The sequence below is a fragment of the Mytilus edulis genome, chromosome 4 (genome assembly GCF_963676685.1).
Source record: "Mytilus edulis chromosome 4, xbMytEdul2.2, whole genome shotgun sequence".
Classification (NCBI taxonomy): Eukaryota; Metazoa; Mollusca; class Bivalvia; order Mytilida; family Mytilidae; genus Mytilus; species Mytilus edulis.
Window position 1 is genome coordinate 23857979 of NC_092347.1, and position 23707 is coordinate 23881685.

Genomic DNA, 23707 nt, shown 5'->3' on the forward strand with positions numbered 1-23707 from the left:
TAAATTTCCATTGGCAACTTTAAAACTTCTGTAGCAGTGGGATTTCCAGTGACACTAGAACAATAGAAAAGTCACTCTTCTTATGAAAGAGATAGAAAAGGTCTAAGAACAGGAGAGACAATTTACGCATAAAACCCGATATGCATAGGGATGAATATCTCTTAAAACACAAAACCATTATATAACTTTTATACAACCACTATAAATAAAGTATATGTTAAAGCTAAATGTGTTAATATATGATTTTTTAATTGCCAAACATGCTGTTAATTGAACAACCTATTGTTCAACATAGGGGTGTGTAAAAAACTGCCAGACTTGACTGCATATTTTTCTTTTTTTTTGAAAAAAATATATATCAAACCTTAATAATGTAGCTTTCTGGGTATCCAATTTTTAACGTGTTCCGAAATGTAGTTTCGTCACAAGAATTTTTCAAAGTTGTGTCATTTTGTCTATATGAATGTCGGTAAATTCGTATGATCGAGCTCACCGACAAGTATATCGTTGGGACAACTCGATATAATGTAATCAATATACGTGAAAGATTACCTAATGTGAAGTTTATCAAAATCATCATAACATAACTGATCAACACATTATGTTTGAACAACATGAGTCCTACAATATAAGATTTAAAGGTGCATATCATTTACATTCAACGTTTTTATTGGATTTTTTTTTTACTACAATGTAACCTCGAGGTTCAACGTTGATAGTAAAAAAAAATCCCAGAAATTTTTTGAATGATATTGTAAATGATATGAACCTTCGAATTCTTATAACATCGGAATAGAAAATATGTGATCCGAATTAACCATGCACGTGTGCTACAGAAGATTATGAACTTTTATGATGTACAGGGGGTAAGGGTTTTTCTTAAACAATATTATGATCCCAAATTTGATGAATTTTGTTGGCAATACTTTAATATACACACTACATATAGCAAAGTATATATTAAATCTCAATGTATTATAATTAGGAAAAATGTTTGACTCGGTAAAAAAAAAATCTTCCCCCTCCCCCCGTATTGCATGTAATGGTTTAAACCTAAAGGATTCGCACTAACTGCCTAAAAGGGTTCCGCTCCAGTCTTGAATCAGTGATTTTGTTTATCATAAACAAAATATTGTCTCACACTGAAAGGGTCAGCCGGGCAACATGCACAGCCCGGATTGTCAAAACAACTAAGATTTACAAAAACGATTACAAACAAAAACCATCAGTTGGACAATCTTACTGGAATCTGATTATCTCTACTGATAAATAATGCAACACTAATGACACATTTAAGTTTTGGAATGATTTTATTCACAAAGAATGTTTCTCATTGGTACATACATTTCTATGCTCTTGTCTTTTCAGAGTTTATATTGGAAATTAAAAATTGCTGCACGAAAGACACTAGCTCCACATTCCTATGCATATGATTTTATATGTACGAGAATCATTCCATAAAATATCCGTTTGATGTCCTTTCAATGCATGACACTGTCTAGTGGTTTTTCTGCCACAATTACAAGGAAAACCTGGCTAAACTTGTGCTAAATCAAACACTTGAATCTTACATCGCTATTGATGTTAAGCAATTATTTAAAGGGCCATCCGGAACTGTTGGGTTTTATGACAGTCTTCCTTCCATACACACCATCGCTGCAAAATAATTTGAACATTCAATTAGATGATTATAATATTATTTGGCAATCCAAAGAGAACCTGAAAACATCAGACCACAATAAACAGAGACCCCAAAAAAAGCCAATTTTACTTTACAATGAAATTGAAAAAGTAGTTAGTTACATGTCAAATCATCTTTTGGCTGTCGACAAAAAATAAATAAAATCTAAATTTCGTAGCATTTTACCCCCCCCCCCTTTTTTTTAACTGAATTTGTTCAAGGTATGGTGGTTTTACCCCTTTTCAGATTTCAGTATGTCATGTTGTATATCTTTTATAAATTAGATGAATTTCTAGCAAGTTTCTACGATATTCTTTATCATTTGACAAAATACTATGCATCTGAATTAAATTGTTTACTATTTGAAAAAGCGCGCCTTCTTTTACTTTAATTTACTTCCCTTTATTTCACATAGCAACAAAAATTAAAAACTGCCACATTTGACTGCATATCAATTTTTTTTCCCAAAAAAAATATATGTCAAGCAGCATAATTAACTTTACAAATTGGGAGAAAATCAAGATGTTCCGACTATAGGTTAGTATTAAAAAAAAATAATGAAAGGTTGGCATGATTCCAGGTTTGAACCCTGACGACACTTAAAATCGAAAATTCACTTATTTACCTATCATATGAAGATACGATGATGTGATAAACTTAACAATTAATAATTTACCTGGTGCATTATCATATTCACATTACGTTGACACGTCTCAGTTCGTCTGTGTTAGCTCATTTCAAGCTCGTAAACAATGTACACCATTTCCGCTGTTCTTTACCGATTACCTCTAGTCAGAAGAGCCCACTGTTTACAGGGGCGATAATATTTTGTCACCGGTTCACGCACTGGTAGTGAGGATAAAATATAAGCTTCCAAGTCCACGGCCGACACTCGGCTAACCGAGAGATTGGTCGGTTAATCTATATTGAGTATGTGGCTATATCGGCGGTGGGTCTGTTAATCGGGTTGGCTAAAGTCTGTTAATCAGGTGTTATCGAGGAAATCATTGGAAATTCTGCATGTTTCATTGTATAACTTTTTAAATATATGTTTATCATAAAAATTATTCATGTCTAACAAAACAATTCAATGTACTGAATCCAGTGGTATAATTATTATTTTTCTAGCTTCGATGTACGATCTATAAAATGAAAAGGCGTGTTACTCATCAATAAATTTATACACATTTTACACACACAAAATGTACACAAAAAGACACGTTGGTTAAATTTACTTGCATGCGATATTTTGAACATCGAACAAAGACAGGCATTATGTTTGTCAACCAAATTGATATCATTGTGTGAAAAATCTACACAAAAATCTGTATTTTGGTGACATAAATCAATCTTTATTTAAAACCTGGTCTGTTAATGGGTCGGATGTATAAAACCCGGTCTGTTAATTGGTCTGTTAAGAGTTATGAATGGCAATGAAAGCATAATTTTATTGCTGTATGGGGTGTTATCGGATCAAATGGGTTGGCTCAAGACGAGTGGCTAAAATATACGGAAACAACACATGAGCAATGAAACATAATATATACGGAAACACTGACATGAACAATGAATTTAGGCCATGAATATTGAAAACTGATATAAAAAAGTGTAATATTAAAGTATTAATTTACATCATGTTAAAATGCCATATTTTGATTGCCTAATACGAAGGTGTTAATTTACTCTATCACATGGCTGAGCGGGTGACAATTTTTTGGAATGTCACCCTCTCGGCTAGACCAATCAAAAATCGGCAGTTTAAACGACAATGAATTGAATCTACATCAAGTTATTTTATAGACAATGCTTAAAGTTCTAATTTGCTATACAACGAAGCGTGGAACGACTCAAACTTATTTCTTTTACAATTGTTGGAAAAACGTATTTCACTTGTTAATATTTTTACTTTAAAACCTATAAATCATTGTGTGTTATGCTCATTGTTGATATTAAACGCATTCGTTCACCATCGATGGGTTTCAACTGGTGATGTACATTTCATCATGTTCATTGTGATGTATATTTCTCAGTCAGATATGAGGCCTTTTGAAAGGGTATTTACCCAAAATTTAAATAAAACAAATAACAATAACAAAATAACAACAATTGAAAATATTTTTTTTCTTGATAGCAGAGCTTTTTTCCCGTTTCGGGCCTAATCCTTGTATCGTTTATATGTCAAGTCAATGCACTACTATTGTCTATTTACTTCACTTCTGATGATTTTTCAAATACCCGTTACGCTGTCAAGTACGTGACTACATAGAAAATATTTTATAATAAAACTCATCTGTTAAAGAAAATGATGATAGGACATTCATTATAATAAATCAAATATCACATAGCTGAGAGGGTGATAGAGCAGATCGGTATTCCTCGAAAAAACAATGTCAACCTTGGCTTCGCCGCGGTTGACAATGTTTTCTCGGGACCCAATCTGCTCTATCACCCTCTCAGCTATGTGTTATTTATATCTTATCACATATTTGTTACGGATACGGACAAATTTTTAAGATTTACCTGTTATTTTTCATTAAATTGTTATAATTGAACTTTTTTCCCTCTTTTCTGCAACACTTAAATATGTGATAAATAGCTTAAAGATTATAACATGTTTTTCCATATTTGCCCTGGTATCATCCCTCGACCCATATCGGCCCTCGGCTAAAGCCTCGAGGCCGATATGGGAGTCTCGGGATGATACCAGGGCTAATATAGAAAAGGACATGTTATAATCTATACATATTGATTTCATCCAAGAATGGTCGCATATATCATGTGGATTCTGTTTAGGTTGTCATGAATGACACTAATTTGTATCTAAATTGGTATTAACCAGTATATAAATCAGAGATAAACGTCGTAATGTAACTAAACATCAGTAAGTAAAATATATTGGGATGCTAGAATGTATAAAGAATAAAGAAATAATAATGAGTAAGATAAAATAAAATGTAGAGAAAAGTAACAGACAATTTAAAGAATATAGAAATAAACAACACCCCCAATCCGGACCCTCATTGTATACACGAGAATCTGGATTGAAACACAGAATATATAGAATAATAGATAAGGACAGTAGGAAGTGATGCATTAATAAAAAAAGATAGAAAAAAATACAAAGGAACTAAACGGAATAAAATGAATTAAAACTTAAAATAACCAAATGTAGCTGCATTCGCTCCTTTCCATTTACTTCTTTAGACTGATTTGTAAACAACAGATGATTCAGTAATAGAAGAAAAGAACCAATCGGATGATGTTGACGATTTAGAATTTTACGTCCAGTGACAAATATCATGTGCATATGAGAACGACAACACGTTATATGTACCCTGTGTTGTATTAGAAAGACACTTTCGGACGGATTTTAGAACGTGCTACTTTGAAAAGACACAAAAAATAAGGCTGAAGAAAACGTTAATAATAGATTCATGCATATTCCAGCAGGCAATCCATATCCATATATTGAAGTGACACACCCCTTAATAAAATGCAAAGGAAGTCAAAATAAAAATGTTCTTACTAGAAGGATACTGTTGCAGCGTATTGTCATTTTTTTTTTTACTCAAGATGATCTCATTCTGAACTTTTTCAAAGGGAAAATATGAAGGTAGCACAACTATTGTCGTGGCTAAATAACTCTTAACTGACACAATTTCAATTGTCCAACCCATTAACAGACTTTATTCCCATAATGTTCACTAAAACGTGGTATTACTCACGTTATATTACAATTATGAAATATTTACTAATTTCAATTTATATTTTAGAACCAAAGTACGATTTTGTGTCCTTTAAATGATATCTAAAATTGTTTTTTTCGCCTTTCATTACAAAAATTGCTATATGCGTATAAGCATAAATACTACATACTTGCGCGACGCCTTTTAGTTTTACTGAAAACTGCGCAGACTATGAAATGTTTTTACACTTGGAAAATGTTCTATGATATATATCATTTTGTCAGACACTTTTCTTTTTTCGATTTGATTCTTATAATGTACCTAAAATCTGTATATTAAATAGATTTTAATATTAAAATTGTGCGTTTTACTCTTAACAGACGTATAACCAACCCGATTAACAGACCAACCGCCGATATAGCCGTATACTCAATATAGATTAACCGACCTATCTCTCGGTTAGCCGAGTGTCGGCCGTGAAGTCATTTAAAATTTAAAAAAAAATATTTTGTTTTATTTTTCAAAATAATATTGATTGCAGGTTTCATTTGATCATAAAAACGCAGAGCATATACTGCGAGTTAAGCATCATTAGGTTACCAAAACAATGCAAAACAATGCATGATATTTATCTTGGTATGCTTAAAAAAAAATTGGGATTAACTAGAGTACTCTACATCTATAGTATTTCAACATGAGTAGTTTTCCTATCATATAATGTTTCCATTGTACATAAGTATAGTACCCAGGACAACAGTGACCGGTTTAGCTAATAAAATGAACGGTACCAATTTTCTTGCACCAGATGCGCATTTCGACAATACATGTCTCTTCAGTGACGCTCGTGGCCAAAATATTTGAAATCCAAAGCTTATATAAAAGATGAAGAGCTATAATCCAAAAAGTCCAAAAAGTATAGCCAAATCCGTGAAAGGAATCAGAGCTTTGCATGAGGGAGATACATTCCTTAATTTATAATAATTCCTATCATTTTGTAACAGCTAATTTTAATAAAACAAAAAATCCGTATTTTCATGCCAGTACCGAAATACTGGCTTCTGGGGTGGTGATACTAAAGGACATGACAATTGATTTCTCACCAGAAAGAATTGCCTTACCATCCAAAATATTGAAGATTCATTGTCATTCAACTGTATATCTAACATATTCGTGTGTTAAATAACCTTAAAACATGATAACTGTAATGATCATTTGACATAAGACTTATGTCAAATGAAATGTTCAATACAAATAAGAATCATGTTTCATCAGCTTTTGTTTTTTTTTATGTTTAACCAAATAACACAAACGGTACAAATATTAAAGCATTAGATGTGCATTTCGACAAAACATTTCTCATGTTATCTTTTCCGGAAAATATAACAGGGTTCTCATAGAGATCAGGTTTAAGTCCGTATCCTATTTCTGGCATCGAGTTGAATGATTTTGCATCATTTTTGCGGCCCAGGATACCACTGCGTACAATTCGTATTTGAATTTGGTTGTCAATCGAAACTTGAATGTGAATACAGTGCGTTTATCTGTGTCCGGAATAAAACTGATCCTGTGGCTCGGTTTTCCGGAGATAAATTGAAGGAGATGTACTGTCTAGTGCCGCGACTGCGTTATTGCAAGGACAACCACTCGTTATGCGACAGATATAGAATTAGCCTAGCCAAAAACATTAAGCTTTCGAGCAGATCTTATATAATTTGAATACATTTCAATATCACCAAAAGATGTTTTTGTTTTGATTTATTTAGAAATGAAATATAAAATAAAACAAACGACTCGAAATAAGATGCTTCTCGAGTAGACTAACAGCCAACCGCGGTAAGTCATCTCAACTGCGGCTGTCGCTGATGTAATAAAAAAGAACGCAACTAGGGATGCAAATGAGTCTCAGAAGAGGGCCACCATCATCTTCCTCTCAGAGTAGTCGTCCAGCCAATATTCATTGATCAATCGCGCATCCACTTATTTAACTACAACTGATCAACTGGACAGAGCGACCTTTGATGACGTTAAACGATGAAGATTTACCAACGAAAAAATCTAAAACTGCTAAGAAAAATGTTTAAAGAAAAAGCCAAGCCCAATATGGATCTTGTCTTGTATATGAAATGTATATGACTCGTTTTTGTTGTTACTATATGCGTAGAAATGTATGTCATAAAAAAAACTATAAATATAAAACAGACATTATATATATCTAATCCATGACATGTAACTTGAGTCTTTTCTCTTAACTTCAAAACAAATTGGATGAAATGGTGGCATATAATTTGTGTAAAGGTTAATGCCAACATACAATCACGTGAATATTACAAATATCTGGTATGTAGTATAAACTTTATTTTTTTTATTTTAATAAAATAATGCTTCTTGAACATGTTGAAAGGAAGGGGTTGTGCTGAGAATATTATACAGTGAGATGTCTTTGCGTACTATATATGTGCAGGCGTTGTTATCTCAATGACCCAAAAACATGATTTCGAATCCCTGCGAGGGTAGAACAATAAATTGCTTCTGCAAAAACATTGTTGTGTAAAATGTACAAAAGGTATGAATATAAAATAAGATTTCATTCGCGTACCACCTTCACTGATGATCCAATGGATGAATACGTCGTAGGGTTGTCGCTTGATAAGACGTACTTATCTTAATATATATTTCTGTGACTGTATTATACTATCCTTTACAATTGATATTTATCTAATCTACAAACGATTTCATCTCCATGCCTTATATATCATGTTCTATGTTACAATTCTAGATCTACAAAATGCCTGTACTAAGTCAGGAATATGACAGTTGTTATCCATTCGTTTGATGTGTTTGAGCTTTTGATTTTGCCATTTGATTAGGGACTTTCCGTTTTGAATTTTCTTGGAATTCATTTTTTTTTATTTCATTTTTTTCTACTGACGGGGAAATTTGATGCTAGGGCACCAAAAACCGAATTATTTTGTTCAGTGTAGATGGCTGAGTAGTAAAGAGCTATTAAAACACAGTGCGGGTGTTGTTGTCTCGATATCCCAATAGCGCGAGTTCGAATCATAGAAGAAAAACAATACAGTTTTGACATTGTGATGCTGATATTTAGAATAGTTAGGAATATAGAATATGTTCTCAGCCATATTAAACCTTCACTGGTGATCCGATGGATGGATCTGTCGTATAGTTGTCATTTGTTTAGACTTACTGTCAAAGTAATTATTTCTTTGACCTTATCATATGATACTTACCATAGATATTTAGATAATCTGCAATCAATTCCATCTTCATGCCTATTCTACTGACGAGGAAAGTTAACACTAGGCCACCGAAAGCCGAATTATTTGTTCAGTCTAGGTGGCCGAGTTACCTAGAGTGGTGGATATATTACCAGGACATAATGCAGGCGGTATTGTCTCGATATCCCAATAGCATGAGTTCGAATCCCGGCGAGGAAAAAAAATTGCTTCCGCAAATTTGCAGATTTAACATTGGAATATCGATGCATCCCCGCATGCACTTTTTGTTGGATACTAATTTTCGTGGATGTCGTCGGTATAGGTGAACATGAAATTAATTGCTTATCGAATAATCACGAAATTAAATATCCACGAATATGTCAGTTTTCATTAATCTAGGAAAAGTGGTACCCATGAATATAAATAAATCCACAGTATACGGCCACGTTGACTGAATTTAATAATTCAGCTTTACTCAAAGAGACAGATTTTTCTCATTGTTGAAGTCCAGATGGAGACCTTTATAGTTGCTTACAGGCACGAACTTATGATTTGGTCAGTAGAGGTAGTTCTCTTATTGTCAATTATATTCTTTCTACATATTTTATCAGATTACAACATGTGGTCAGACTATGTAAATCATATTATGAATGAAACTAACAGGAGATGTAAACACAGACAACCCAATCCGACAGTGCGTAGTTTTTATTAAATTACCTAATGATTTTTTGTATTTGTCATTTTAGTGTCGTTATTAGTACAACATACTTTTTTCAGCATATCGTCCATCATTTAATTGCAATCTTCCAATCAATGGCTCCATACTGTTAACAGGAGGAATGCATGAAAATATATTAAACCAACACCTTATCACAGACTCGTGTAAAATAAGTGTATTAAATAATATGACAAATACATCATCAGGCATATAAGCACTTTTACCCTGCAGTAATGGTTACACCTACAGACAATTGTAATAGAGGTCACCACTTATTGCGGACCTGTTTTTGTATTGTTATGAGTTACAATTTATGACTAAAATTAGCAAAGACCCATCAAAACAACATTTGATACAAAAATTTAACAATACTTTTAGATATTTGGATGATATATTGGCTCTAAATAATGACGACTTCAGTATGTATACTAAAGAAATTTATCCTGTAGAACTTACTTTAAATAAAGCTAATGATAACAATGACCACTGCCCTTTCCTCGATCTTGATATCTATATCATAAACGGGAAGCTTAATACAAAAATTTATGATAAAAGAGATGATTTTTCATTTCCTATTGTTAATTATCCATTTTTAGATGGTGACGTTCCCTTGTCACCATCTTATGGTGTTTATATATCTCAACTTGTACGATTCGCTCGTGTATGTAACAATGTATTAGATTTTAGCGAGAGAAATTTATGTATTACTGAAAAATTATTACACCAGGGTTTTCGATATCACAAACTGGTCAAAACATTTACTAAATTTTATCACCGGTATAAGGAAATAATTCGTAAATATAACTCAACATGCAGACATCTTATACGTTCAGGTATTTCACATCCAAAATTTTATGGAAATATTCTTTATAAAGCACAAAAATGTCAGTATTCTCCTCAGAAACTAACAAAACCTTTAAATAGACTTATTAAAAGGGGATATAGTTACGATACTGTTGTCAGGTCATTAAAGATTGCATATTTTGGCTTTAACATTGATTCACTGATAGGGTCTTTGCATCGGAACTAAACACATTTATTTCTAAAAAAAACAGTTGTTGGCATGACACGGGTTATGTTCTTCTCATATATTTTATGATAGTATGATACTAAACCCCTAACGGGAGGGATTGTACCTGATATTCATATGATGAAGACATAATCTTTCAATCAGTTTAATTGAGGTCTGGAGCTGGCATGTCAGTTAACTGCTAGTAGTCTGTTGTTATTTATGTATTATTGTCATTTTATTTATTTTCTTTTGTTACATCTTTTGACATCAGACTCGGACTTCTCTTGAACTGAATTTTAATGTGCGTATTGTTATTCTTTTACTTTTCTACATTGGCTAGAGGTATAGGGGGAGGGTTGAGATCTCATAAACATGTTTAACCCCGCCGCAATTTTGCGCCTGTCCCAAGTCAGGAGCCTCTGGCCTTTGTTAGTCTTGTATGATTTTAAATTTTAGTTTCTTGTGTATAATTCGGAGTTTAGTATGACGTCCATTATCACTGTACTATTATGCATATTTTAGGGGCCAGCTGAAGGACACCTACGGGTGCGGGAATTCTCGCTACATTGAAGACCCATTGGTTGCCTTCGGCTGTTGTTTGCTCTATGGTCGGGTGGTTGTCGCTTTGACATATTCACCATTTCCTTTCTCAATTTTATGTATATTCTTTGCGTACTATATATGTGCAGGCGTTGTTATCTCAATGACCCAAAAACATGATTTCGAATCCCTGCGAGGGTAGAACAATAAATTGCTTCTGCAAAAACATTGTTGTGTAAAATGTACAAAAGGTATGAATATAAAATAAGATTTCATTCGCGTACCACCTTTACTGATGATCCAATGGATGAATACGTCGTAGGGTTGTCGCTTGATAAGACATACTTATCTTAATATATATTTCTGTGACTGTATTATACTAGAGTATGGAGTGTGTGTCCGAGCGAGAACTGCTCTAGTTCATTACTTTAGGATAGATTATGGAGTGTGTGTCCGAGCGAGAACTGCTCTAGTTCATTACTTTAGGATTCATTATCACTGGACTAGTATATATTTGTTTAGGGGCCAGCTGAGGGACGCCTCCGGGTGCGGGAATTTCTCGCTACATTGAAGACCTGTTGGTGACCCTCTGCTGTTGTTTTTTATTTGGTCGGGTTGTTGTCTCTTTGACACATTCCCCATTTCCATTCTCAATTTTATAGTTTTACTTTTATTAAAACATGTCTTCTTTGGTCAAAAAGGCGCAGATTTTACGCAATCATGGCTAATTTAAAAAAAATCTGTTTGTGGAATATAACATTTTATTTAATTCCCATACGTTGGATCATTCCTTAATAACAAATTATTGTTGATAACATAAGTCAACGTCCTTACTAAATTATGCTGTCTATATCTTTGTTGTAAAATATTTGAAATAGAAATGTTTCGTTCATTGAACTACAAGACTTAATTCATCGAGTAATTGGATAAATGCACTCTCTTTAAAAGTTCCATGACGGTTGTCAAAAGAGCTGACATATTTGTCGCATTGTCACTTGCATATGTATCATTTTGAAATCAAAGAGATTTTTTTTCTGCAAAAGGAATTACTTCGAAATTAGCAAACATTAATTGTTTTAACTCAGTCATAAAAAAATCAAATGTATACTATTACAGATTATTATTATCATAAAAAAATGATTATTTCGATTCAGACATTACGAGTTTTTAATGTAATAATGCTTTAATGACAGTGGGATCTAGTGTGTACCAATGAAGGAGGAAGAGAGCTGACAGAGTCTGTTTTAACTACTGGACAAATAGTCGGAGGAGTGATTTTTACACAATTACCAGACTTATATGGTAGGAAGAAAATATACGTTATTTTTTTTAATAAATATACATGTCAATAGGAATAATGACGTTGTTGACGACAACATTGATATCATTATCACCAAATAATTATGTTTATTAGTTGATGAAGTTTTTATCCGGCGCCCTTTTGCAGGTATACATTATTTAGTGAATGTTATGATTAATTGTTCCATTTACAATTGATTCATGTATTTATCTTAACTCTAACTATATGGTGTGTGCCCAGAAACTTTTTGGATTCGATTGTCAAAGATGAGTGTTTTGTACACAAAACTCGCGTCTGACGTACAAAATTTTAAGCTTGATATCAATGACGAGTTTATTAATCGAATCAATACAAAATAATTATTTGACAACAACGGTAATGATCTTATTCTTAGTAACTGATATTCATCGTTTTATCCGGTTTTGAAATTTTTATTACACAGTTATTTGTTCAATGATTTGTCAAATATGATATTGTAATATATTCAAAGAAAAAGAGGAACAACCAAAACAAACTGACAGCAACACTGATCAAGCTAACAAAGAAAGGCAACGAATTGAACTCATGAGTCGATAATAAAGTGACAACGCCATGGCTTAAAATGAAAAACACCAACTGACATACACACAAACAATAGTACACAAAACACAACATAGAAAAAAAGACTGAGCGAAACGAATATTACCAAACACTAGGGGTTATCTCTTGTGTGGTCCGTAATGGTACGCAGATACCGCTTCACATATGGCATCAGTCGTGTAACGATCGACTCCTAAAAAAACATAATGGCAAACAACATAAAGTCCAATAACCATGACAAACAGATAAATCACGTTGTGTGATTTAACCAGATTCACTTGCACACAAACCTTTTCTTTAAGTGTTTATGTCATATGTCGTGAAAAGACAAATAAATACCAATGTGAGATCTAAATTAATAAGTTTAATATTGTACTTTTGATCTAACTCGTAGTTTATTTATTTTACTTATTTTGATTCATATTGAAACAATGTGTATAATTCTGGTTACAAACTAATAACATGTATTTATTATCTCTTCTTTAGCTATGTATGTCTATGTCTATGAGATGGTTCCTAGGAAATTCCGCGTATACATGGGTGTATTTGATGGATTTAATTGGGCATTTAGTGCGACGTCTATTGCTCCCATTGATTACCTTCTACACTTCTATTCGTGGAGAATAATGCACTTGGCAACAGGCCTTGTGTGCATCATCAATTTGTCCACATATCGGTTATGTGATTCAAATCAAATGAATCGATCCGTTTTACAAATTACATATTAAATAACAGTGATTGAATATTAAATTTTATATTGAACTTTTACCTGCATTTTTGGGGTCGTATTTTGTTAAAATTATTATCCAAATTGAGAAATTATTATACGCTTCAAGTCTGATGTCTTTTTTTTTCATTAGTGGTATTTTAGACGTACCGTCAATCATTTTGTATTGGATATTCATATCTAGGTAAGTGTTATTTTATCATAACATCTACGTTGCCTCTGTTCTAAACAAATCATACAGAAGCGTTACTCGAATGTATAAATTGAACATTTATTTCATACTTAAAAAGGATACAACCTCCTCTTTTTCTCATTTTTAGACAAAACAGACGAAAGGTTTTAGTTATATTTCAACTGATGGCAGGTATACCTTTGCTAATTTCTGCATTATTGTTCTATCTGGAAGGTTAGTATACAAAGTCATGATAGTAACAGCTCATAATAAAACCAAATGTTAAGGACATTTTTACCACGTCTTAGACTGTGGTTTACTATTTACGTCGTCTCGTCTTTTATGTACCGAACATCACCTATTCCAAAATATGACTGTTTTGCTTTGAATTCGCATTGCTACATGTATAAGACGTGTCACGGTATTTGTTTATCCAACAGTCGTGTATTTAGTTATGATGTTGAATTTGTAATTCTGATCGGATATTGTTAAATGTCTTTTAGTTTGTAGTTGTAATTTTATTTCTTCTATTTGTATGTAAAAGTTAAGATAATTAATCATCCATTTATTTATATGATTTTAGTTTGAAGCAATTATATGAACACGATTCATTTGTTTTACAGTTTTATTTAGAAGAAATACCGACAAAGCTAGATAATACAATTGATTATCTCATTACTAACATTAAAACATAATCTTAAAATTATATCAAATTTTTAGAAATTTACCTGTGACGTCACTTTTGTGGCGTTGATACAGTTTTGTGAAAGACAGTTAGTGTTTCTGTTGTGCTGTTTTGGTGTGCTGTCCTATGTTCTTTTATGTGTTCGTTGTAATTCTGTGGTAAGCATGTCGAAATGTTCTATTGTAGTGTTTATTTGTGTATTTCTCTGTCCTGAATGTTCTTGCATTCATTTGTACTGAGTGTATTCCTGTCATGTAATGTTGTCATTTTAGTGATACAAGAGCGAAGTTTGGCTATCAACAAAACCAGGTTCAACTCACCATGTTGTCTTAAAATTCCCTGTACCAAGTCAGGAAAATGGCAGTTGTGATCTTATACATTTTAGTTCGTTTCTCTGTGTGTTGCTTTGTCGTTTTTTATGTTGCATTTCAGTGTTTTTGTTGTCGTGTTGTTTTCCTCTTATAGTTGATGTGTTTCCCTCGGTTTTAGTTTCTTACCCGGATTTGATTTCTTTCAATTATTTATAACTTTTGAACAACGGTATACTACTGTTGCTCTTGTTTATTAAATATGGTCCATCTTTGTATGCAAATCTGAAATAAAGATCATTGTTTTCTTTTATGATGTAATAAGAATTATTTTCATCCTCTGCTCTGGTATATTTTGTCTTTTTTATCTATATTTTCACTGCAGCAAATTAAGAGCCATTGAGACACTTGTTTAATACCTGTTAAATAGGTACGCCAGGTAATATACAGAGATAATCTTTAGATTCCGTAAAAAGACTAAATAATCTGAACTGAAAGACATTTATTGTTTTAATGAATGTTTAGATATGAACAAGTCGTTCCAGTATGCTGCAGTGGCTTGTAGCTTCTTCGGAAAAGTAGGAATTGGCGCAGTAATGTTTATGTTATATGTCTACAAACCAGAAACATATCCTTCTAACCTCAGGTAAGTCTCGCGTCTCTCTTTGTATCCATTCCCTAAAACTCCAAAAGGCTTCTTTGATCGTTTCACAATAATTTGGAAATCTATCTATGTATATATATAAACATTTTGGTATAAACACGCGTATTCTCTTAACTCCACTTATTGACCAAGATAAAACAGAATTGTTATAAACCATATAGAAATAAATAGCATACAGCCCTTGGATGGTGTAAACTTCCCAAAAAACGTGTATGGTGTAATGGTGTATGGCATATGGTGCAATGGTGTAAGGTGTATGGTGCTATGGTGTATGGTGTAAGGGGAATGGTGTAATGGTGTTTGAGGAATGGTGTGATTGTGTAACGTGCGATCGGGAATGGTGTGAATGATGGTGTACGACATTTCATTGGTTGAAAACGAAGTTCTTTTTATTTATTTTTTTTTCGAATTGTAGACATAAACCATAATAATAATCTTAATATTTGAAATTTAATTGCATTATTGGTAATTTTGGATCGTGCAGATAGAATGGGGAATGGTGTATGGTGTAATGTGTAAGGTGTATGGTGCAAAGGTGTAACGTGTATGATGTAATGGTACAAGGTGTATGGTGTAATGGTGTATGATGTATGGTGTAATGGTGTATGGTGTTAGTGGGAAGTTTACACCATCCAAGGACTGTATATCGCTTTGCTATGATGAGCAAGGGAGTGAGCAGACATATGTGTCTAAAAGAACAACCTTACTAGTAGTTTGCAATAGGTGTCTGACTTGGAATCAAAATATGAATAAGACATCATATCAAATATGTGAACTATACGAGATGACAAATACCAATGTTGAGGCTTACATGATATTAGATTACCATTTGAAATGGAATCATGTGTGTTTCAACCGTTTTACATGTAGGTAAATTGTATAGTAAACGGGAGGTAACTCTTATGTAAAATATTTTCAATCGCCATTATCGGTAGTTCCTAACGTCGCAGACTTTAAAATGATTTGGTTTGAGCGTTCCTGCTACAGTTAAAACAGCGAAAACAACTACCATTCAATTACATGCTTCTTACTTGGGACAGCATGACTAGGCACATACAGAATATGTCAGGGTTAAATATGATGATGGCACATACCCTTCCCTAGCCTCGGACATGTACAGTGGCGAAAAATATAAAAACAATATGTTGAAAAAGGCTTGAATTATTTTTTATATAGATACAAAAGCAGAAAAAATTTAACAAAAGCACATAAATAAACGATGACTGATAGATCTATTATACACACATCATAAATGATATCTTAAGCAAAACTTACCATTTTTTTAAAGATTATTTGATATCAAGGTCGTCATTTAAATGGACTTTCTGGCCGATTCAATGATTTACATAATTAAGATATTGTTAACAATTTCTTTCATACTTGATGATATAATCACAAGTGTCCGGTGTATTGTCATAAAGTGCACGTAGTACCACTTGTATTCGACCATATGATGTCTCCTTTGTATGGATTAATTTTGTAAAGAAAGTTCAATGAACCTAAACACGAGGTACTTTTTTTCCGTTCTAGCTCTTTTACCTTTTCAACATTTATTTGCGTCGTCTTTAATGGGTCTATGAGGGCTCAAATTAGAGTTATATAATATGGCATGTTCCATTTTTTTTTATTAAAAGAATACAGGTGTAGCTCTTGTGACATCAGCGGCTCATATTGGTGGAATCCTTGCTCCGTTCTCGTCATTTTTCGTATCTACTTTATTCTTTAATTCTTGTCCATCTGTACAGCAAAGTAGATACTAGTATTTGAAAAGCAAGTTATTTGGAACACCTCATTCGTAATCAACTGACTTCGATATACGACGCTATACAATATTCATAAATGTCGAAGGGAGAATGGCGATCATTAAATGGTGATCTACTTTAAATGAAAAAATTGTTATTGTTTCAGAAAAAGATGTGTCATAAAACAAATTATACGCAATAAAATTTTACTCAATTAGATTGATATGATTTTCTTGAAAACAATCCTTAACACCATTGTTCTATTGCAGGTTTAATTGTTAAAGCCAAAATACATTTTTCCTTTTTCAATTACATAAGTTGTCATTAAGAAGATATGGTATGATTTCCAATGAGACACCTCTCATCTAGAGACCAAAAACATAGAAGTTAAAAACTATACGTCATCGTAAGCCTTTAAAAACGAACCCATATCGCATAGTCAGCTATAAAAGGTCCCGAAATGAAAAAAATCAGACAAAAAAAATAAACCTAACAACCTGTTTAATGTACAAAACAATGCTCGGGTGTACAAATATGATATGCAGCAACAAACAACAAACATTAAATAACAGGTTCCTGACTTTAAAAGGCTCAAACAGAATGTGGCGGGGTTATTTTCGTTTTCTTACGCTAAACATTCACCATAACCTGGGACAGTGGTGTACAATATAAAACTCTAAAAATCAGTTGGAAATGTCTTAACTCATATGATCGATACAAAGCAGAAAACATAAAACAAAAACTCAAACAGAACTTGGCAGGTTATTTATACACATACTCACACACAAAAAGAGTACAATCTGAGAGTAGTTAGTTCAGAGTTCATAACAACTATAAAACAAATTATCAATCAGGATTATCGGACACAGTTTTAAACTAGATACCACAGCTTTGAGTGTTTTGTATTTCTTTGGTTCTTATAACGTGACTCTGTGCTTTAAAAGATCCCGTCAGTATGATATTGTTCTACTTTATGTCATTATGATATATTTCTATTCTGAATTACAATATACGTTGAACCACAAACGTCAAAATCATTCAATCGCGTAGTGGAATTAACTATTTGTGGATTCTTATAAATTCTATATATAACAGTCGGAAACCAGGTTGAAATAGAACAAAAGAATCGAAGCTCTTTGTTAGATAATTGTTTACTGTATTGTTTACTATAGTGACAAATTTTTTTAAAGTTAATAGAAACAAACAAAATTGCAATTTTCTTCTCAATAACGAGGTGTTTTATTTTAAAAACACCATTTGCATATGTTTTCAATTTATCTAGTACATAGTTAAGCAGAACAATTAGATATCAAGTCGACGACATGGGTATCTTTCAAGTTGGATGAAGAAAATGCATAACCTCCGATTTTTTTTGATTACCACGGACGGAAAACATATCAATATATTAGTTCAGTAATATTCGAGTCTGCCCTTCCATTATGTGACTGAAGAAAAAATTCCAAAAAATGGGTAACAATTGTATCGAAAAGAGAAAATCGAGTGCACCTTTTTATGTTAGGGCGTGTTTGAGTTGAGTATTTTGTCTCGATATCGTACAAAGTAAGAATATTTTATACATCGTCTCGCTTCAGATTCTATCATTTTTATATATTAAAGCTACAGGTTGACTTTATAACACAAAAAAATCACAGTACTAAAAGATGAAATATATTGGTCAAGTAAAATACCTATCTGATGAGTCACAAAAACAGAGAAAGTGTGTTCGAATAGCTATTTTTTTACTGAAAGTACTTGACGACAGTCTTTCAAGTTGGATGATGAAAATGCATATCTTCGAAAATTTCTATTTTTTTGTGTGCGATAACTAGGGTTTATAGTCTTCATACACTAAAAAAATCTAGTCTGCCCTTCCACGAAATATTTAATTAGAAGTTTTTTAAATGTTTATGAGTTTTCGAAAATTCCACCTGACAACCGATCAGACAATAGTTTTATGTTGAATCAATGCAGACAAGATTATTAACTGATGCTCATTAGCTAGTTGATACATTTGTCTTTTAAAATACAACTGACACATAAGGATCGTAATGGTGCAATGTGGATAAATTTATCGGTTTCCAAGAGCAAAATTGGTAGCGCGTCATCCCTACAATGGCTTCCATTTCTACGATTGTAAAAATGAACTGGCGTAATGGAGAGATAATTTTGACGAAGTAGAATCCTGACTGTAACTTTAGTTTAAATCTCGGTCTATTTCTGAAATTTATTCTTACATACTTTTGATTTTTTAACCCTGTATGCTAACATTGCCTATTTTTTAACCCTGTATGCTAACATTGCCTAGGTAAATTTTAAAATTGTTTGTATGCACATTGAACGACAAATCTATTTGACGTATACAATTTTCTGACGTCAGACACACAAATCAATGAATGTGTTTGTAGATCGATGTTTTTGTGTTCTGTTAAATTGTTCCTTTTAAAATTGTTATACGATGATGAGTGATGTACCCATATTTTGACTATTTCATTTATTGTGTCTGTTTAGTTAACGCATCAATGTAAATATAACGGAATTTGATGAGACTGTCATCAAAGTGAGAGGGTTAGCGCTATAAAACCAGGTTAAATCTATCATTTTCTACATTTGAAAATGCCTGTACCAAGTCAGGAATATGACAGTTCTTGTCCATTCGTTTTTGATGCGTTTTGTTATTTGATTTTGCCATGTGATTATGGACTTTCCGAATTTATTTTCCTCTAAGTTCAGTATTTTTGTGATTTTACTTTTTGCCAAGTTTTGTTAAATTTGACACAGTATTTTCAGAGGAGAAGTTAACGGACGACGAGTCGACGATCGATTACTATGGACGACAAGTGATGAAATAAGCTAACTTGACCATTGGGGCTACGATAGCTAATCATAATAAAAGACAAATGGGAGAAATAAATACCCGAGAAGAAAGACAACTTTAATATAAGTATTATTGCAATAATGATAAATAAATAATGTATACAAAAAATAATAACCCTGATCTGTACTTTGTGTCTTTTGTGATCTTGTTATTTATGTTTTGCTTTGTTATATGATAGGTTAAGCCCTTTCAAGCTGATTTGTATAGTTTTTCTTATGTTGTACTGTTACACCACTGTCCCGGCTTAGGGGTGAGATGGATGATTTGGCACTAAGATCTTGATTTATGTACTAATTGATATTTTAGTCTTAGATACCAACTAACAAAGCCGCCATGGCCAAAAATGGAACATTCAAAGTTCCATCTACCATTAAAATATTACAGTAAAAGTTGAAAGAACGGGAAGCCATGATGTATCCTCTAGTTTTTCTGACGTTTCTGGGGTGGTATTTTTTATACTTTGGTGAACACATTCATGGATATCTATACGTAATATACACATTAGTTAAAAGTGAATTTGTTCATTGTTTTGCAGGCTGTGCATGTTGAATTGGGTCCCGCTGTAGTATTTGGAGTGTGCTGTCTTGCCGTTTCATTACTTAGTGTGTTGTTACCAGAGACGAGAAATAAACCTCGTCCACAAACATTTGCTGAAGTCGAGGAGTTGAACAAAGAACAATAAGAAATGGTCCTTAAAAGTAAAAACAGACTCTCAACAGGCCCTGTTGTTTTGAAGACGCGTATAGATAATATGCACAGTTTCATGGTGGAGATGCTATAGTTTTACATCATAGTAATTCATTTTGAAATATTAAAAGTGATATTTTATTTGGCCAAATGGATCATAACTCAGTCTGTTTATTTTTCATTACCGACAACGCATTTTTTATCTTTAAATTAATTCTATTACAGCGATATAGCTTTTTATGTCTCAAATACACTGTTTTATGGACGTTGTGTTTTTCGGTCCGTGTGTCTGTACTTCGTCCATATCAGTTTTGTTTTCAACGTAGGTTTGTCTTTTGGTTACACCAACTTAAAAATTAAAAAACATGTAAATGTGAGTCAACTATTTCATATGTATGTCAACTAAAGGTTTTGACACTGATTGCGTTGTTCGCTGAATATGGTAATGTCATAGTGCGAGCGGCGCATGTTATCCTAAGAGCACATGTTCTTAATTGTCATTAAAATGGACCATAAAGTATGATTAGAGGCAAATACAGCCTAACATTTTCAAATTCCGTCTCTTCATATCGAAGAGACGAGAACGATAGAAAATGGCATTATATTGAGAATAACGAGCTGTTTATAAAATTAAGACCTGAAGCGGTTACAATATGTCCTATTTTGAAAAAGAAAACAGAATAAAATACTTAAAATCGTGCTTTTATTCAGTAGTCTAGTTTGAGCTTTCCGGCAGAAGTCCTGTAAATGTCGACAATTTTCCTGCTCTTACATGTGTTCCGAATACTTCCCTCATCCAAACTGTGTCTCCCTCTACAAGTGAAATAATAACCATGCATGATCCGGTACTATAGTGAACTGCAGTACAAGCGCATAATGGTTGACCATTTTTTTTCCAAAAAGGCATGAACTGCATCATTTCCATCAACTGCAATTGATGCATAAAGTTGATATAGTCCATTCACTGGAGGATGAAAGACACCCGAACTGTTGTCATACCCATTCCCGATGTTAGTTTATACTTTATTATACTAATAGGCTGATTATGCATTGTATTTACCCTTAGAGTACCCCTTACCCCCAGTGCACAAGATTTGTCAATGAAAGGGTAAATACAATGCATATCATCTGAAAGATAAACTTTTCATGAATCGAATGGTGTATGGAACAAAACATTTGCGACTGAATTGACAGAGAAATAAGGGTTTTAAGCGGAGAGGTGAAACAGTAGTTGGGTACCTTCTCGTAAATATACGTTGATAGTGGGTCTTCCAATGGATAGAAACAAGTGCCGTTGATAGTGGGACTTCCAATGGATAGAAACAAGTGCCGTTGATAGTGGGACTTCCAATGGATAGAAACAAGTGCCGTTGATAGTGGGTCTTCCAATGGATAGAAACAAGTGCCTGTGTATGTTCAGTAGAAGGTCCGAGTAAAATCATACTTTTAAAATATCTACATAGAAATAAAGCAGTTGGATTTGTGGGCAAATTGGTAAGAGCTCAGAGAGACAGGTTAATAGCTGTGACGGAGCTTTTAGAGTGCATAGAAGATGAAGAAGATGGTGTAGACGTCATCAGGCGCCGTGAAATCTAGGTGAGACAGTGGCTGACACGACGATCGATGTGTGGGCAGTTTGAGAGACTTGGTCTAACTCAATAAAAAGGAACCCAATGCTTATAAAAACTTCCTCATAGTGGACACTGATATGTAATGGTAGTTTTATTGCTTTTTTTTGGAAATGACACCACAAAATGAGATTTGTCACTCGATTAGTACTTATGTTAGATAGCAATATACATAAACTTTACCACTCCCATTTCCTTGCTTTCTTACAAATAAAAGACATGTCAAAAACTCTCGGGTAGAAAGTCAGATCGATGACGAGCAAGGTAGACTATCCCGAACATTCTTGTCAATTGAGTCAGACCAGTCTCCCGATCACGTAATTTGTCTTGATCGGGCTTGAACTGATCGGCAGTGTGAATCTAGCTTTAAGCTAGGTTCACACTGCCGATCAGATCAACTCGATGAATCAGATCAACTCGATGAACCCGATTGTCCAAATTTTCACGACCAAGCTCAACCAAATTCTTGATCGGGCGTGTTTACGACTTCTACCGGACCGCCTTCCGACTGTACACGACCTTAACTCGACAATTCACGACCCAATCAGGACTCCATCCAGACAACAAAATGAATACTTTTCCGATCAATTCACGATCTTTACACGATCTTTACTCGACTAGCTAGACCAAATCAAATTTTTCACGATCTCAGTTTGATCTTGACCAGACCAGATCGACCTGATCGTATATGGGTCGTAGGGATAATCGGGAATTGGTCGGGTATGCACAATTTTAGTATAAAAACGTCCGAAACTTTTGTTCCCCGACGCTTCGGAGTGAGCATCACGTGTCACCCTTGTCCGTCCGTACGTATGTGCGTATGTCCCAACAATATTAGTTTTCGTTCTCTAATTTTATTTTGCCTCAACCAAATTTTATGAAACGCCGTATACACAATGCCTATTACCATAAAACACAGTTCCATGGACACATTTTACGTATACATTTGGTTATATTCAGTAGAAGGTCCGAGTAAAATCATATATTTAGTCTGCTCTATGGTCGGGTTGTTGTCTCTTTGGCACATTCACCATTTCCATTCTCAATTTTATTTAAAATATCTATATAGAAATAAAGCAATTGGATTTGTGGGCAAGGTGATAAGAGCTCAAAGAGACAGATTAATAGCTGTAACGGAGCTTAAAGCGTAAAAGAAGACGAACAAGAAGGTGTAGACAGCAACGGGCGCCGAGAAATCTAGATGAGGCAGTGGCTGACACGCCGACCACAGTTTGGCAGTATGGGAGACTTGCACTAACTTAACAAAGAGGAACCCAATGCTTATAAAAACTTCCTTGTAGTGGACACTGATATGTAATGATAGTTGTATTGCTCTTTTTTGGAAATGACACCACAAAATGAGATTTGTCACTGGATTATTACTTATGTTAGATAGCAAGATACATAAACTTTACCATTCCCTTTTCCTTGCTATCTTACAAATAAAGCATACTGTTTGTGTAATAT

The 23707-nt window shown here is 33.5% G+C and overlaps 1 long non-coding RNA gene across 1 annotated transcript; it reads left to right on the plus strand.

Annotated features, from left to right (window-relative positions):
- Positions 1 to 9303: 9303 nt before the first annotated feature.
- Positions 9304 to 17241, plus strand: LOC139519261 (uncharacterized). The gene is made up of 5 exons (XR_011663546.1): positions 9304 to 9585; positions 12067 to 13663; positions 13800 to 13885; positions 15170 to 15290; positions 16943 to 17241. It is a non-coding gene; the product is annotated as an uncharacterized lncRNA (long non-coding RNA).
- The last annotated feature ends 6466 nt before the right edge of the window (positions 17242 to 23707 follow it).